Consider the following 16589-nt stretch of genomic DNA (forward strand, 5'->3'; position numbering starts at 1 on the left):
GCTACTGCTGCAAAGGCCACTCATGCTGCTGCACGATGAAACATGGTGGTTTTGAAGACAATGAAGAAGTCATTTATGATAGAATTTATTGTTAAAAGCTGCATGGGAATGGTAGTTGTTATCACTATTGCATGGAAATAGTTGTATGGCTATGTAATTTAGCAGCAGTTTTTTATTAAAAGACCTTTCGCCACTGCTATTGAAATTAGTCTGTGTACTTTCAGAATTGATGTGTAACTGGCCTCCAGCTGGATTTAACACCATTTCCCACCACTCTCTGGGCCCGGCCATCCAACCAGTTTTCCACCCAGGAGAGTGTGCGCCTGGCCAGGCCAGAGGCTGACAGTTTCCGAAGCAGAATGCTGTCAGAAACTGTGTCAAAGGCTTTACTGAAGTCCAGGAATAAATATCCACAGCCTTTCCCTCATCCAGCAGCCGAGTCACTTTGTCATAGAAGGTGATCAGGTTAGTTTGGCAAGACCTGCCTTTCATGAACCTGTGTTGACTGGGCCTGATCACCCAGTTCTCTTGCATGTGCTTCATGATAGCACTCAAGATCACCTGCTTCATGACTTTCCCTGGCACTGAGGTCAGACTGACAGGCCTGTAGTTTCCTGGGTCCTCCCTGTGACCCTTCTTGAAGATGGGCACGACATCAGCCAGCCTCCAGTCCAGTGGGACTTCCCCAGTCTTCCAGGACTGTTGGAAGATGATGGAAAGGGGTTTGGCCAGCACATCCGCCAGCTCCTTTAATACCCTGGGGTGGATCCCATCCGGCCCCATTGACTTGTGGGTGTCTAGTCGGGCTGGCAAGGCTCTGACCACCTCCTCTTGGATCATGGGAGACTCATTCTGCTCCTCTAACTCCTGGGTTTGTACACAGAGGAAACAACTTTCCTTACTATTAAAGACTGAGGCAAAGAAGGCATTAAGTAAATGCATTAAGTTATGTGAGTATAAGGTTTCGTTCAGTGCTGAGTATATGTCTAAAGACTAAAATATTTAAACAGCTAGGCATTTCTAAGTTGTGGTAGTAATTCCCCAAACCAACCCAAGACCCAGTAACATGTTACATTATGTGTTTTATAATGTCCCGTAGAACACAATAGCAGTAAACCACATGGAAATGGAGATGAAAACAATCATGAACTGTGACAACTGCCCAGTGAGCTCTGGATTTTAAAGTACTTATCTTTTGATGTTGTGCCTGTAAAGAGCTCTCAAAGAGTTTTCTGCATTGTTACACTAGAAAAGAGGAACAAAGAAGAATTAACTACCAAGAATCCATGGCTACAACCATTCATGACTACTTTTGCACAGCAGCTGAACAAAATGTTTGTCAGAGGACTTAAAAAATGGGCAGTACACAGGACATAAAAATCTGTTCATTTTATGCTTTGATGAATTATTTAGCCTATTTCTTCCTCCAGTGAATGCTGCAATTTCTTTGAAAGATTTCTTACGTAGTGGTTTAAAAGTGCATGTACTGTAACCATGGCTTTCTTATACACCCTGCATAATTGTATTTATGCATTTTCTGTGCTATTTTTTCATTTTCATCTAGGATACTAAATATATGTTTGACTGAGATTCTTCATTAGGATTTGCTGGCATTGCTTCTCTTCCTTGACATTCATTATTAGCTTGCAATCATCTGATTTGACACAATAAAGTTACTTTCATCTTTTATCAATAAATGAAATTCAAAATATCTCCATGTTGTGGCCCAGCTGTGGAAATTTCCCTTGTGACCCTTCCTCATTAGGCAGGATATTATTATCAGCATAAAATTGACTACATTTATTTGTGCGATTGTTAGCAATGAATTTGATTACTTTATAATAGTTCTTCTACACTTGTTGAGTGCCTAAGTGAATAGATAACATTGCCAGTTGTTATGATATGGTTATAAACCAGAAGTAGTACTTCTAGGAATTTAGAAATAGCAAACTTTTATCTCAGGGGAAACAAATGGAAAAATACTTAAAGTAGAATACTTCAGGTAGGTTCACATAAAACCATGTTGATAAAGCATTATTTATTCAGCCTTCTGTCTTACTGCACAGCTAACCTAGCTATTATGAAAACAAAAACTTATTTATTGCAAATATTAGGGTGTTCATGAAGCCTAATGTTTAATATAAATAAAGCCAAACATAAATATTGTATACAACTGGATTTTAGGCTTGGGTTGAGATGTGAGTCTTTTGTTTTGTTTCAAAATATGCTCCCATCAAGATCCTTCAAGAAAACTTTTATTCAGCCCATTTGAATAATTAAAAAAGTAAAGAAATGAAAACACTGTCTTGTCTAGACTAGTAGTCTCCCTTTCAAAATACAGTCTTTGTGTGTTTTGAAACTAATGAAACTGTTGAATCTCTTAATGAGTTATAAACAAGGGTATTGGTATGCACATACACTCTCTAGCACAGTATGATTCTTCCCTGTGTCAATGTCCAGCATGCATGATTATCCTACAAATAATGAGTACTTAATTATTTCCAATTTATACTGGAAGAAAACAGAAATCCCTTAGAAAGACAATGCTAACTTTTAAAATTTTATTTTTAAATATAAAATCCAATTAAATAAATACTCCTGGAAGCTGAAATGAGTAATTTAGTTGGAAAATTCTGTCGTAAAGATGAGAGTTGGCTGTTTCAAAAAACAAGCAGATAATTTGAACAAGGATAAGTTAGTGACTATCAATGTAATATATATATGTTGGATTTCCTTTTCCCACAGCCACCAGACAGCAGAGAGTACCACATTGCATTTGAATTTATGGCTGCTTTTCTCTCTATTATACTTCTCGGTTTCTTGACTATATTGCTCTGAGATGTCAGGAAGTTCAAGAAAATTAGGACATCAATACATAAATGTCAAAGCTTTCACAGTCTTCCTCTAATAAATGGATGTATTCATTGCATAGTAAATAGCTTGAGTGCAGTGTCCTTTTTTTGAATAATTGATCAAAAACTTTAGGAAATTAGATTACTGTATATATGTGTAGTTACTTACGGAACTCACGCACTGTTAACTTCATTTTGTACCTCTTGCCACTGACTGCATCTGCACTTTTTCTACTTTATGCAGACTCTATTATTTGAGATCTTTGTTTTCACCAAATAAGACCATTTTACAATACCAAATATCATAGAATCACAGAATCAAAGAATCAAAGAATCATAGAATCACAGAATGGTTTGGTCAGACAGCACATTAAAGATCATCTAATTCCAACCTACCTACCATAGGCAGGGACACCTTCCACTAGATCTGGCTGCTCAAAGTCTCAACAAACCTTGCCTTGAACATCTCTAGGGACGGGGCATGCATTACTTCTCTGGATAACCTGTACTAATGTATCACCACCCTCACAGTAAAAAAAGGTATTCCTAGTATCTAATCTAAATATCCCATCTTTCAGCTTAAAACCATTACCGCTCAGCTTATCGCTGCACTCCCTGATAAAGAGTCCCCATCTTTTCTGTAGGCCTGCTTTAAGTATTGGAAGGCTGCTATAATGTCTTCCTCAGTATCTTCTCTTCTCTAGGTTGAACAAGTTCAACTCTCTCAGCCTGTCCTTGTATGGGATGCATTCCAGCCCTCCAGACTGCTTTGTGACCTTCCTCTGGACTCACTCAAACAGATCCATGTCCTTCTTGTGCTGAGGACTCCAGAACTGAATGCAGTAATCCAGTTGATGTCCCACAAGAACAGAGTAGAGGGGGAGAATCACCTCCCATGACCTGCTGGCTACGCTTCCTTTGATGCAGCCTGTGATATGACTGGCTTTCTGGGCTGCAAGCAGACATTGGCAGCTCACATTGAGCTTCTTATCCACCAATGAGAATGCAAATACAAATGTAAATACAAAGTGTATGAAGATTTACGTAATGTTCTGGAGACTAACATGACACTGTGAAATCAATAGTCAATTTCATAATCCCTGAGTGACACTAATACATGTTCACTCTGAAGTATACAAAAAAATCTGGCCTTCTTTTTGTTTTGTTCCAGCGTCACTCTTTGCATAGATCCTTACAGCAATTCATAAAACTATATACCGAATATATGGAGAATTTGCTCATCTTGACAAACTCCCATCACATATTCTGTCCTATTCTGCTGTTCAAAAGATAAAGATTTAGCAGAATAAAAAAAACACGGCTGAAGAATGTTATTTCAACTTGTCTGAAGTAAAAGATCTATGTGTTAATTCATAGCATACTTCTTTATAAAGTAGAAATATGAATTATCTTTAGAATTTTAGTGTTAGAGTAAATCACAGCACAGTTGGTGCCGCCTTTTAAAGACTGATTGATAATAAAAACCCAAACAAGTCGTTTTAATCTTATTGATTACTGTTGTAAGGAGGATTTGGGCTGTTAGCCTGTTGAAGACATTCCTGAAGAAAACACTCCTGCTGAATGATGGACCTCAGAGATGACTGTAGACACCTGGGAAGTTAGGCTGACAAATCAAGAGATATTACTATGGAAGACGTGTTTCCATACTTGTCATGAGAAGAATCTGCTGAATAAGAACTTGTCATCAATAATACTTCCCAGAAGATGCAAAAAGGCAGTATGTGTGTCACTATGAACAGTAAAGTGTACACTACAGTTTGTTAAACCACTGAAAAAATCAGAAATAAAGGAAATATTTTTACAAAAGTGCCAGTACTTAGGTCAAATACAGCTGACAGTGATATCATTAGTAGAGCAAAGCTATGGTGATACAGTAGTGATGGTGGGAACACATGAACTGAGGCAGGTAGATGTTTGCCAGGGAAAAGAGCATTAAGATATGTTTCAGGCAATAGATCTTACTGGATGTTTTAACAGACTGTAGTGTAATGAACATTGATGAAGAAGTGGAAACAACCAGTTTTGGTTAAGATTGTGGAAAGATGGTAAGAACATATATGATGAATGATGTTTTGTAAAACTGTAGAACTTGAAAGTGAGTTTTAGAGAAGAATGACCTTGGATAGCAGCTTTAAATGAAATCATCACACACAGATTAAATTTAAGTGAAATCGTAATCAACATTGAAAATATTTGCACTAAAAATGATTGCTTAGATTAAGTAACTAGTTGAGAAAGATGCTTTAGACCAGGAGTTTGAAAGGGCTTGGCAAAATCTGAGAAAACAGCTTCCAGAGAAGAACATAAAATGTCAAAATAGATAAAAATACTTTTCTCAGTGTACATACATAAAGACAATATGCATCAACTAAAAAGCATTTTTTTAAGAGATCAGAAAGGCCTGAAACAGGGAGCTGTTCTAGCTCAATGGAATTATATCTTGCAGATTATTAGAACTAGTAGCAGAAGAATCTTTAGTTCTAGAAACAAAAACTACAGCTGATACTGCGCATACTGCTGATGATGCAGATGTAGGTTCTTCTAGGATGGAGGCCTCATGTAGGTAATCAACCCCCTACATCACCACCACTCATGTAAAGGCAAAAAGAAAGGTAGTTGTCATAGGTGACTACCTTATGAGGGGAACAGAGGGACCGATGCACCAACCATGTTCAACCCACAGGGAAGTCTGCTGCCTCCCAGGGGACAGGATTAAAGATTTAACCAGAAAACTCCCTAGTCTGGTAATGTCCTCAGGTTATTATCCACTAGTGTTTTTTCACGTAGGTAGTGAAGAGATAGCAAGGAGAAACCTAAAGCAATCAAAAGCGATTTCCTAACTCTGGAATGGTTGGTTAAAGGGTCAGGTGCATAGATGGTATTTTCTTTAATATTTTCAGTAGCAGGGAAGAATATAGAATTGATCAAGCAGACCAGCTGGACAGCCTGTGGCTCCAAGATTGGTGTCATTGTCAGAACTTCAGGTTTTTCGACCAGGGGATGACCTATTCATCATCATATCTACTGGCATCTCATGGCATGCACCTCTCAGAGAAGAGGAAAAGGAGTTTTGCTCAAGAGCTAGCAGGGCTGATTGATAGGGCTTTAAACCAGATTTGAGTGAGAAAAGGGGCAACAGCGGCCTAGTCAGGGATAACCAATGGGAAGGCATGCCCCAGTCTAAGGATCTGCATCCTAGTGAGATCCAGACTGCCCTGCAAGTAGATGGGCACAATGAATCACACTTGAAGTGGCTTTATATGAATGCACATAACATGAGGAATAAGCAGGAGGAGTTGGAAGGCTTAGTTCAGTCCCAAAGGTATGACTTTACTGTTGCAGATATCCTTCCCTGGAAGTGTTCAAGTCCAGGTTGGATGGGGTCTAGTGTCATGGGAGGTGTCCCTGCCCATAGCAGGAGGGTTAGAGTTGGATGATCTTTAAAGTCCCTTCTAACCCAAACTATTCTATGAATATATGATAATCCTAAAGGCCCTGCTGGTACATTGAACATGGACCATCGTATTACAGATTTCCAGAGATTTAATGAATCACGTCTTTAATGCATTTAGCTTTTTGCCCCAACACTTCTGTTTCTTTGTTTTTGTAATAATCATAACCATACTTATTCTAGGCCAGTTGTTCTGCTAATCTCCTTCCTCTTTTGTGTTTGCCTTCTGACATACTTATGTACATTGTCATATTCCTTTCAACTTTTAATTTACAATAATATATAAAACAAGCTCTTTAAATCTCCTGTCTTGAACAAGCCTTCATCTTACTTGTAGTCCTTCTCAGGCAATGTTCTAGGCTGATGTATGTCTTGAATGTGAACCAAACTGTATCCATATTTAAGTCCTGCTAATGTCCTATACAACAGCATTGATTGTATTTTATCTTTTCAAGAAATACCTTTCCTGATTCATTACAACGGTACATACAGGTTTTACAGTGTCATCATATTGGCAATCAAAGATGATTTTGAACTAGTCTCTCAGGTTGTTTTCTGTAGCCATCATTTCTAACTCATGTTACAGCTGACATGACTATGATTAGACAGTCAGCATATAATTTTGCAGTGCTGCATATTAGGCCTTATCTATTTAGGGCACTCTCATGTAATTTAGTAGCTACTTTTTCTTAATGCTCTGCTCTGCTGATTCTTTTCAATTTTATGATCAGAAATAACGTCAGTTTTCCTGTTTTTCTTAAGATGATTAATGAAAGCATTAAACCATATTTGGCCAAACACCAGCCCATAAAAAAGTTGGTATTTGTTTTTTTCATAATTTAATTTTTTCAGTTTTTAAAGTTATTCATGCTGTTTTCCTTTTCACTTCACTTTTCACTTTCCCTTTCACTTTCCTTCTCACTTTATCTTTGTAGTCCACATGAATTGCCTGCCTATTCTTCCAGAGTTCATGTATTTTCCTCTTTTCCTTGATTTCCATACAAGGTCTTTATTAAACCAGGCTGGTTTTCTTCCCCGATGGCTAATTTTCCAGCACATGGGTATGGCCTGATCTGGCGCCACTGGGAATTCCTTCTTAAAGAGCACCCAGCCCTTATGAGCTTCTTTGCCCTTAAGGACTCTCTCCCATGGAACTTGTCCGAGCAGCCTTCTGAACATGTGAAAGTCTGCCCTCTGGAAGTTAAAGGTGGCCATTCCACTGACCACGTGCCTTGCTTCTCCTAGAACTGAGAATTCTATCATCTCATGATAGATGTGCCCCAGGCATCCTCCAACTGTCACAACTCCCACAAGTCCTTCTCTGTCAATAAACAGCAACAAAAAGCTTAGCAAGCTTGACAAGTCCTATGTGCTCTTTCTTGGAAGCTCATTGGAAAAAAAATAGAATTACAATGGATTTGAGAATGATTGTGTATGAATGCTTTCCTTACAGACCTAGCTGGTGAAAGTCTAAATAATGGAAAGATGTTTTATGTACACTCTTGAAAAAGTCCTTCTAATGCAAAAGCCTGGTTTTCTCTCCAGATTATTTTTTTTTTTGGTGACAAAGGTAGTTCATGACCTGGTCTTTTAAAGCTTGCATGATGCAGGGCCACGTAGTAAGTCAACAATATGTACAGAGGAGTAGGAGCTGTTTTGCTGCAGCATTGCTCCATGCTGGCTTTTAAGCTTGATGGGTCAGGATCTTGCAGACAACCATCTGTATTCAAGTGCACACAAAAAGCAGAGAGTTTGAAATGTTAATGCATGGTACATCAACAAGTTGCCATTGTTGGAGTTCTGTCTGTTCTTCAGTGGGAGTAATTATCATGGCATAAACACAGAAGTGTAGAGAACATCTGCCTGAATGCCAAATGAATTTCCTGTGATTTTTGGGAGAACCTTTGACTTTAGAGTTCTAGAACACTGTCTGCTGTGTTATGCAGAATGACAGTGCAATGCCTAGGATAGACTATGTCTCCAACATGGCTTTTGAAGTGAGGATGAGACTTTCTGTGCTATGTAAATTTCGCCTTTTCTCAGAAGGCTCCTTTGATGTTAATGAACTAACAAAAGGTAAGCAGCTTTTAATTGATTTGTGAGCATTCAATTAATTATAGCAGCATGTTAATTAAATAATTAATATGGCTTCCTTACATTGGGAAGACATTAAATAATTAAACAAAATCCTTTTGCAGTGAATACTGCCTGTTAACAGCTGTAATTCTGCACCAGACTTGTGATGCAGAAAAAAAAAACAAAGAAAGAAAGAAGAAAAAAATGATAGAAGCATATCTTTGTAACATTTTCAGGATACTGTACCGGCATTCTGCATGAAAAATATCAGCAGACTAGTGCGGATGTTTTTCAAAGCTAATTGAATTGAACTGCGTCATTTCTCATGATGAGTGGCTAATTACAGAACAGCAGAGCTGGACAGATAAAAAGTACTCACTGCTATAAGTACAATCAATACAATGGAAAAAACTTTGGTACTAGTACTGGATCCTAAGATATGCTTAAATAAATTATAAGATTCTGGATAGGAAAACATAAATCACTGCCACTACATTGAAATTGTTATTCACCTATAGCTACATACTACTCAGAGAGCTGAAGTTGATTCAGTGTAGGAATCTCTGGGTATAGATGAGCAGTGAGCACCTTTTAATATTTTTGAGATATGATAAATATTTCAGCAATGACAGTTTGTATTTCAGAAAGCCATGATATACTATTCTTTAGAAAATAAGCTTTAGTCTTCATGTGAAGAGGTGGTTTTGTAGTACAGAGGCACAGTTCTGAACAAACTTTACAAAATACATGGGACCCATGGGATGTTTTAGTGGCTTGGATATTTTAGGAATAAAATTGCATATATATCTTCAAACCTAATCAAAAATTGTCAAATATTAATGTTTCACCATGAAATCTCATCTGAGTTTACACACAGAAGAGCAGAGTTAGACTCAGAAGAAATCTATTGCTTTTTAAAATTGTTGATATTTTTGGTATACCACTCAATATTTCATACAACTTCTGTAACTGCCACATCAATACAGCTGATCTCAGTCTGTGTGGGAAGATGTGTAGGTGGTCAAATGGATGTGTGGGCTGAAGAACACCCCATCCCATGAACAGCAAAGGATGGGATGGGATTTATAACCCTCTCACTATGGTAATCTACATCCTATTCTACAGGAGAAATCACCTTTGAAATCACCTTTGACTAAACAAAGCCAATATTGAGAGCTGTGACTACAGGAATCTCAGTTGTAGTCTTTACAGATCACCAGCTTAAAATGTTCAGAAAAAGAATCTAACCTATGGCACCAATATCGTTAACACTGGATCAGTGATATAACATTTTTGAAAAGGGATGGGATAGAGAGGATTTGAATAAACGTTCAAGAAGTGCTGGATGTATACATAAGTCAGTGGAAAGTTAATATCAGCAAGTTAATACTGAAATGATAAATACGAATGGATCCTCTGGTAACTCCACAGACACATTCTCCTTTTATTTTCACTTTGTAGGTGATCATTCTACTGTGGTGGTGGATCTTACCTTTTCTTCCAGACCTAGTGAGTTTAATGCAGTGTGGATAATCCCTTCAAGTGCAGCCTTTTAGGAGCCACTAGGAGTGCATTTTTCCTTAAATGGTTTTCCTTCTTTGGCACAGGAAAAGACATGCTAGCTGCTCAGGATTAACACTGAGTTTTCCTAAGCATATCCAGTATGTTATGCATACTTTTTTCAGGGGTCTGCTCTTATCAGCAGACTGTCACACAGCTGCCTTTGGAGACATAGCAGATCATTTAAAGAATACAGAAACTTCTTTTTGGAAATCAATGTGTTGCAGGCAGGTATGACCACACCCATAATTTCCCTTTTGGTACAGTATGAAAATGGTAAACATCTTTGTACTCTGCCTTCTAGCAACAATGCTCACCTCTTATCCGAATCTTTGGTCCAGGCTAGTGTGAGATGAGATTTTTCTCTGCTTTTCTTCCTCTTATAACTAATCTATTGATATTTCACCAGCTGAGACAGAAGAGTGTCTTAAGCATCCTTTAGGTTTTCATTTAAGTGGGAGACATTCAGACTTAATTTTTCCTTTATTAAAAGCCAGACACTGAACATAAAGTTACCATCCCATATGCTGGTTACAATTTATTCTGAAGGATGTAGTCAAGTATATACTTAAATGGGGGCTGAAGTATAACATATTTTTCAAAAAAAGGACTAGAATGCTAGTACTTATATGTCATTTAATTTTCAGGTATTTTAGATGTATTTAATTATTACATTTAAGCAGTTATTGGTAGTCATTTGTCATGTTCAAAGAACTTTGAATTCTAATGGTGTCAATTTAGAATAGATTGATTGTGCTTTCTTGTTATAGTTCTTTAAATCTTACATTGGAAAAAAAATAGGAGACTGAAACATACCTGACACCTATCTGATGACTTGTCAGTTTTGTTTGAGCATCTGTACATGTACCCTTCACACAATGAAGTGTCTTAGATTAGGTGGTTTTCTGGTGCAATTGCAATTATCTGAAAAATGATAGCTCATGTGTCTTGGCCAGTGACCAGTAACTTGTCAAGCTTTGGGACTCCATTTATTTCTAGCCTACTATATGGTTTCCAGTTATGGGGGCTAGATTGTAAGACTCACCTAGATGGACTAGATGTTGGTCACACAGACATCTCTAAATACCTGGAAAACCTCAAAGTAAAGACTAAGATACTACAGAGTTTATCTGTTCTTTAGATAGCAGAGTCTATGCAGAAATGGAGATTTACAGGGAATTTAAGCTCAAGAATTTTTCATTTTCAATAAGAAATATTGTGGTTCTGGCTCTTATACTCTCAATCTCTGTTTTTATAAAATAGGGATAATAATACTTCATATTTTAAAAAGTGTTAACACAATGGGGTATTCAGAGCCATGATATTTTTGCTCATCTAATAAACTGATTATCTCTGGTGATAAAAAGTAAATATACATAAAATAATGTAAGTTGGAAAAATATGAATCCTTACTTAAAAAAATCAAATTATAATTATACTTGATAAAAAAACAGCGGACAACTGTTATGTATACATTTTAGATCAATTTGTTTCATACATGATCTTCATGTATAATTAAATCATGTAAGCTATATATGTTCTTTTAATAGTGCATGTCCTAGAATCATAGAATCATTTAGGTTGGAAAAGACCTTTAAGATCATTGAGTCCAACAATAAACCTAACACCGCCAAGTCCACCATTAAACCATGTCTCTAAGCACCACATCTACACATCTTTTAAAGACCTCTAGGGTGGTGTGACCCAACCACTTCCCTGGGCATCCTGTTCCAATGCTTGATGACCACTTCAATGAAATCATTTTTCCTAATATCTGGTCTAAACCTCCCCTGGTGCAACTTGAGGCCACTTCCTCTTGTCCAATTGCTTATTACTTGGGAGAAGAGACTGATACCCACCTTGCTACAACCCCATTTCAGGTGGTTGTAAACAGTGATAAGGTCTCCTTTCAGCCTCCTCTCCACCAACTTCATTGCTTTTCTTTGAACATGTTCCAGCACTTCAATTTCTTTCTCAATCTGAGGGTCTCTATGTCCTTTATGTGTAGTAAGTATTTCCTTATGTGTTGATTATTAGATTATCATATTTAGCCTCCAGTATAAAAAATTTCTAATAATTTTGTCAGAGTTCACACTCAGTCAGAAAGTATCACAGTGCATTAAACTTTGCAATGATGTTGTTCACAGCACTATCTATTATGAAAGCCTATCATTTAACATGGAAAGAAGGAGACGCTTTCATGAGGAAAGATGTAATAAATGAAATCAGCTAACACCAACTATACTAACTGAATAAGAAATTTGATCCAGTTGCCATTTAATTCTTTACTTTCATATTTCACTTTTTCTTACATGTAAAATTCAAATCTCTAGCTCTGGGATTTTTTTTTGCACCTTTTCTGCAAAAGAAAAATTATGGAAGGATGAAAAATAAGTGATGAAAAATATAGAACCAGAGAAATCAAAACAGCTCTGCTACTAATCCACTGATTGCATCATCTGTTTTGTAACATACTTCATTTTGAGTAAAACAAGAGAAGCTCGCAGTTGTGTGTATTTCCGAAAAAGGTGCCTACAATTTGTTCTAGGTAAGTTTAAATTGAGTGAGTTGCAAAACTTCATAAAAGTTTCTTGGGAAATCACAGCAGCAGATCACATTCATGCTTCCTAACACTGTCATCAGAACATTAGCTACCTACTATAGCTAACAAATGTGTTCTGGAGATAATAATTTCCCTTAATTTGCATAACTCATAAATATCACCACTCAAATTATACCAAATTTTCAGGAAAAATTAAAGATAGGAAAGTGGAACTCAAAATGTAGGGATGGGTAACATAACACACATTGTGGGCTGTGTTGTGTATTTTCTTCTGTTGCATTAATAGAAAAGCACTTATACAGTGCTTTTATCAAGCACTAACTATGGATATGTTTTACAGATTCTTTTTAATCACTTCCTGCACATTGCTATACACTGTTTTGCTTAGCAAATAAACAGAACAGAACCCTAAAAGTGAAATACTTAATTACCATGCATCTGATGTGACCTACTCTTAAATACATTAACTACAAAGAACAGCTCTAATATATGTGTTATAAAGTTCTGTTGTACAAAATGCATATAAGAATGCATATAAATGATAAGTATATTGATGTATATAATTTTATTATATAATTTTCTTCAAAAATAATTTTATCATATAATAGAGAAATTTAATTTTTATGGTTAGCTTTATGCAATGCAGACAAATTAACCATTTGAAATTTAAAAAAATTAATATGAAGAAGTATTTCATTAGGTGAAACACCTGATTACATTTAAACTGTATCCTATTGCATGTGGCATTCCTGTCAATATGGACAGTTTGTAGCCTTGTTATTGTTGAACATAACATCACTTTTGCATCTATCTATCTATCTATCTATCTATCTATCTATCTATCTATCTATCTATCTATCTATCTATCTATCTATCTATCTATCTGTCTGTCTGTCTGTCTGTCTATCTATCTATCTATCTATCTAATCTATCTATTTATCTATCTACCTACCTACCTATCTACCTACCTATCTATCTCTCTCTCTCTCTCCCCCTCCCTCTCTCTCTCTCCCCCCCTCCCCCTCTCTCTCTCTCTCTCTCTCTCTCTCTTTCTCTCTATCTATCTATAATGTATTAAGTACTATGTTGTAAACACTGCTAAAAGTGAAGATTTCTCATGTTTGCTCTGGCCTCTAGTCCATAACCGACAGAAATTGTAATTTTAAGTGACAGACCAAACAGCTGGAGGAAACAAAAAAAGAAGACAAAATACATTACAAAATAACAGCAATTACTGCTGGGAACTGCTAGACAGTGAAGTAATAAAATTAATGAAAGCAACTAAAAAGGAAAAAAAACCAGGAAAAATACTGGTATAATGAAAAATTATTAGATTATATGAAAACAGTAAAACTACAATCATGGAACAGTATAGTAGCTTTTAGTTAGATAAACACAGCTTAAGGTCTAGTCCCACATATTACAACAGACCTGCAAAATTTTCAGTAATGTGATCTTACATTTAACATATTTATAACATATTCCTCTGCAACAATTGTTTACTGATAAGAGTCTTTGTTGTGGGTAGTCTACTTAGAGAAAATAAATACAATGTGTAGTTCTTTCATGGCTTCAAGTATGGATGTATTCCTATTAATGAAACAGATCTTTTACACTGTATGGTACTTTTTGTGACATAGTAAGCCTCACAGCCTTTTCTGAGGATTAACTTTCCTCAATTCCTAGCAGAGGAACTGTCTCCTCAGGTCCACTGTAGTGAGGTCTGGGGTGCTAGACTAAGTTACGGTGCTGAACCTCTAGATTAATGTGCTGGGGTGGATTGGGTCACAAGCTGATTTTCAGTTTTGGAAAAACTGCAAATCATAATATTCAGAAAGAATTAAGGCCATGTACAGCTATCCAAGAAAGCTATATAAAGTTATTTGTAATTTATACCTTTAGAAACTCAAATCATCTTACTTATTGATTGACTTTGTGTAACAGGAAGCAATATAACAATCTCTTACATAAGGTCTTCTTATAATCTCATTTTAATCCAAACCCTAGTTTTATTTTAGTGCTCACTGTATTGTTTTTTGTTACAACCTGCAACTTGTGAGGCTTTCATTTCTGATTAAATATTATTAAGACACAGGAAGAATTTAGTTACTGAATTATTATTTTATCTCTTCCACTTCTAGCATCAGTTCTTCCAGGTCTCAGTGGTACTGAAGGCTTGAACTGTAGGCAACTATTTGGTGTCTTAGAAGCATCTGAAATTGTTAAAGACTGCTGTTACACATGATCCCAAAGATTATAGTTGGTTATTTCTTTAAACTGATCACCACAAAAATTAAGAAATTCTTTTGATTTACTTAATGATATATTTTGGGAGAATGTTACTTGCATTTAAAAAAAATGAAAATAAAGATGTTGAAGGTTGTGCATCTTTGTTGCTTTTTAAGAAACACAAATTTGAATGGCCAGAAATCAATATATTTAATCACACCTGTGACAGTAATAAAGAAAATGGGTGATGGAAACTTTGAATTTTAAGATAAAGATGGAAGAGTGATCAAATGCAACCTGATAAAGTGGGATCATTATTTCATGCAGTGACTGATGAAGGATGACAGTATCAAATGTGAAGAAGGCCAGAGGAGACAGAGGACAGAGATTGAAAAGCAGAGAAGAAATAGAACAATACTTCAGTCTGAATGAACTTTGGCATAACTTGATTTGTACAGAGTACAAGTTGTAGACTCAGCCATTTACATTTTCTTCAGAGCAGTGCACTGTTCCTGTGACTTAGTATAGCCTTGTCCCCACATTGCAGTCACTTTCCACTGCAGACATTTCTGATGCTGGGTAGGACTGAGCAAGTATTGGAGGATGCCTTGTCAATCAGGCTGGGTTTCTGAGCCCATGGGTTTATACAGACAAAGATCGGGTCTCTTGAGACTGTCTCTTTATGATTTGCACTACATTCAGTATTTAGTGTTAGTATATAGTTTTTTTAGTTTAAGTGTTTTAACGCTGTTTTCCCTTTTATTTATCTGCACAGTGCACTGCATAATGACACACGTTGCCTGAGGGTTCCCGAATTGTACTGCAGTAAAAGCAACATATAATTTACTAAAGGAGAAGAGCTACAGGATGCAGATGGAAAAATAAATTCTTCTGTCCTATTTTCTCAGTTTACTTGCTTTAATGTTTTATTTTATTGTTTCATTTGTTTTATTATTTTGATTAACTCTCACTTAAAAACTTAAGTGATTTTTTTTTTATGGTATGGCAGAGGGTAAGCAAGACCCAAGAGAGCCCACACTGATATTGGTGACCTTCTGTATGTCTTTATGTAGGCAAAGTTTCTAGACAGAACTTTAAAAATTGCTTTAAGAAAACTTGCCTGTAAAAGCTTTATAACAACATTTAATGAGTCTAAGCTGATTTTTTTCTGAGGCACTTGAATTGCAAATCACCAATCCAAGGTCTTAGAGCCTCGAAGTTCAAGTCAGATTATCTCCGAATATTAGAAGACGCACAACTAAGGCAGCCTTTACAAGCTTTAAGATCAAAAAGCCACAGTGCAACCTTCAGAATAATATAATTCTGTCACTCAAGAAAGAATAAGAAGGCTGGCAAAATTCAGGCTTTCAAGCAAACTTTAAAACTCTTTTTGTCTAAGACAATTTTTACCATAGAAAGCTTGTGTGCAGCAAAACAAGTTCAAACCTTCAAAAAAGAAAACAGAAAGAAACATCCTCAAATTTACCATTATGTTTCCTGGATATCTTCTAAGGCTAAAATATCTCTTGGTGTGTCTGCCTTTTAAGTTGTCTTTTTAGGCTTGGGTTCCCTACCACCCATGATCTTTGTTGTGCTTCAGACCATCTCTTGTCTAATGTTGAAATGTGGTATATTTCATTGTAAAAAAAACCCCAAAAACTTGCAAGTTTTGAATTCCTTAAATCTGCTCCAACAAAAAGTTAATAGGTCCAGTAGAGTCCATAAGATCACTTGTTTGTTTAATATACAGCAGGCAGACAAAGCCTTGGCTAGAGCAGGTTTGTAGATTTAAAACCTTTCAGCACCTCAGTATCATGGATATGCTTTTTTTTTTTAG

The sequence above is a fragment of the Phaenicophaeus curvirostris genome, chromosome Z (genome assembly GCF_032191515.1).
Source record: "Phaenicophaeus curvirostris isolate KB17595 chromosome Z, BPBGC_Pcur_1.0, whole genome shotgun sequence".
NCBI lineage: Eukaryota > Metazoa > Chordata > Aves > Cuculiformes > Cuculidae > Phaenicophaeus > Phaenicophaeus curvirostris.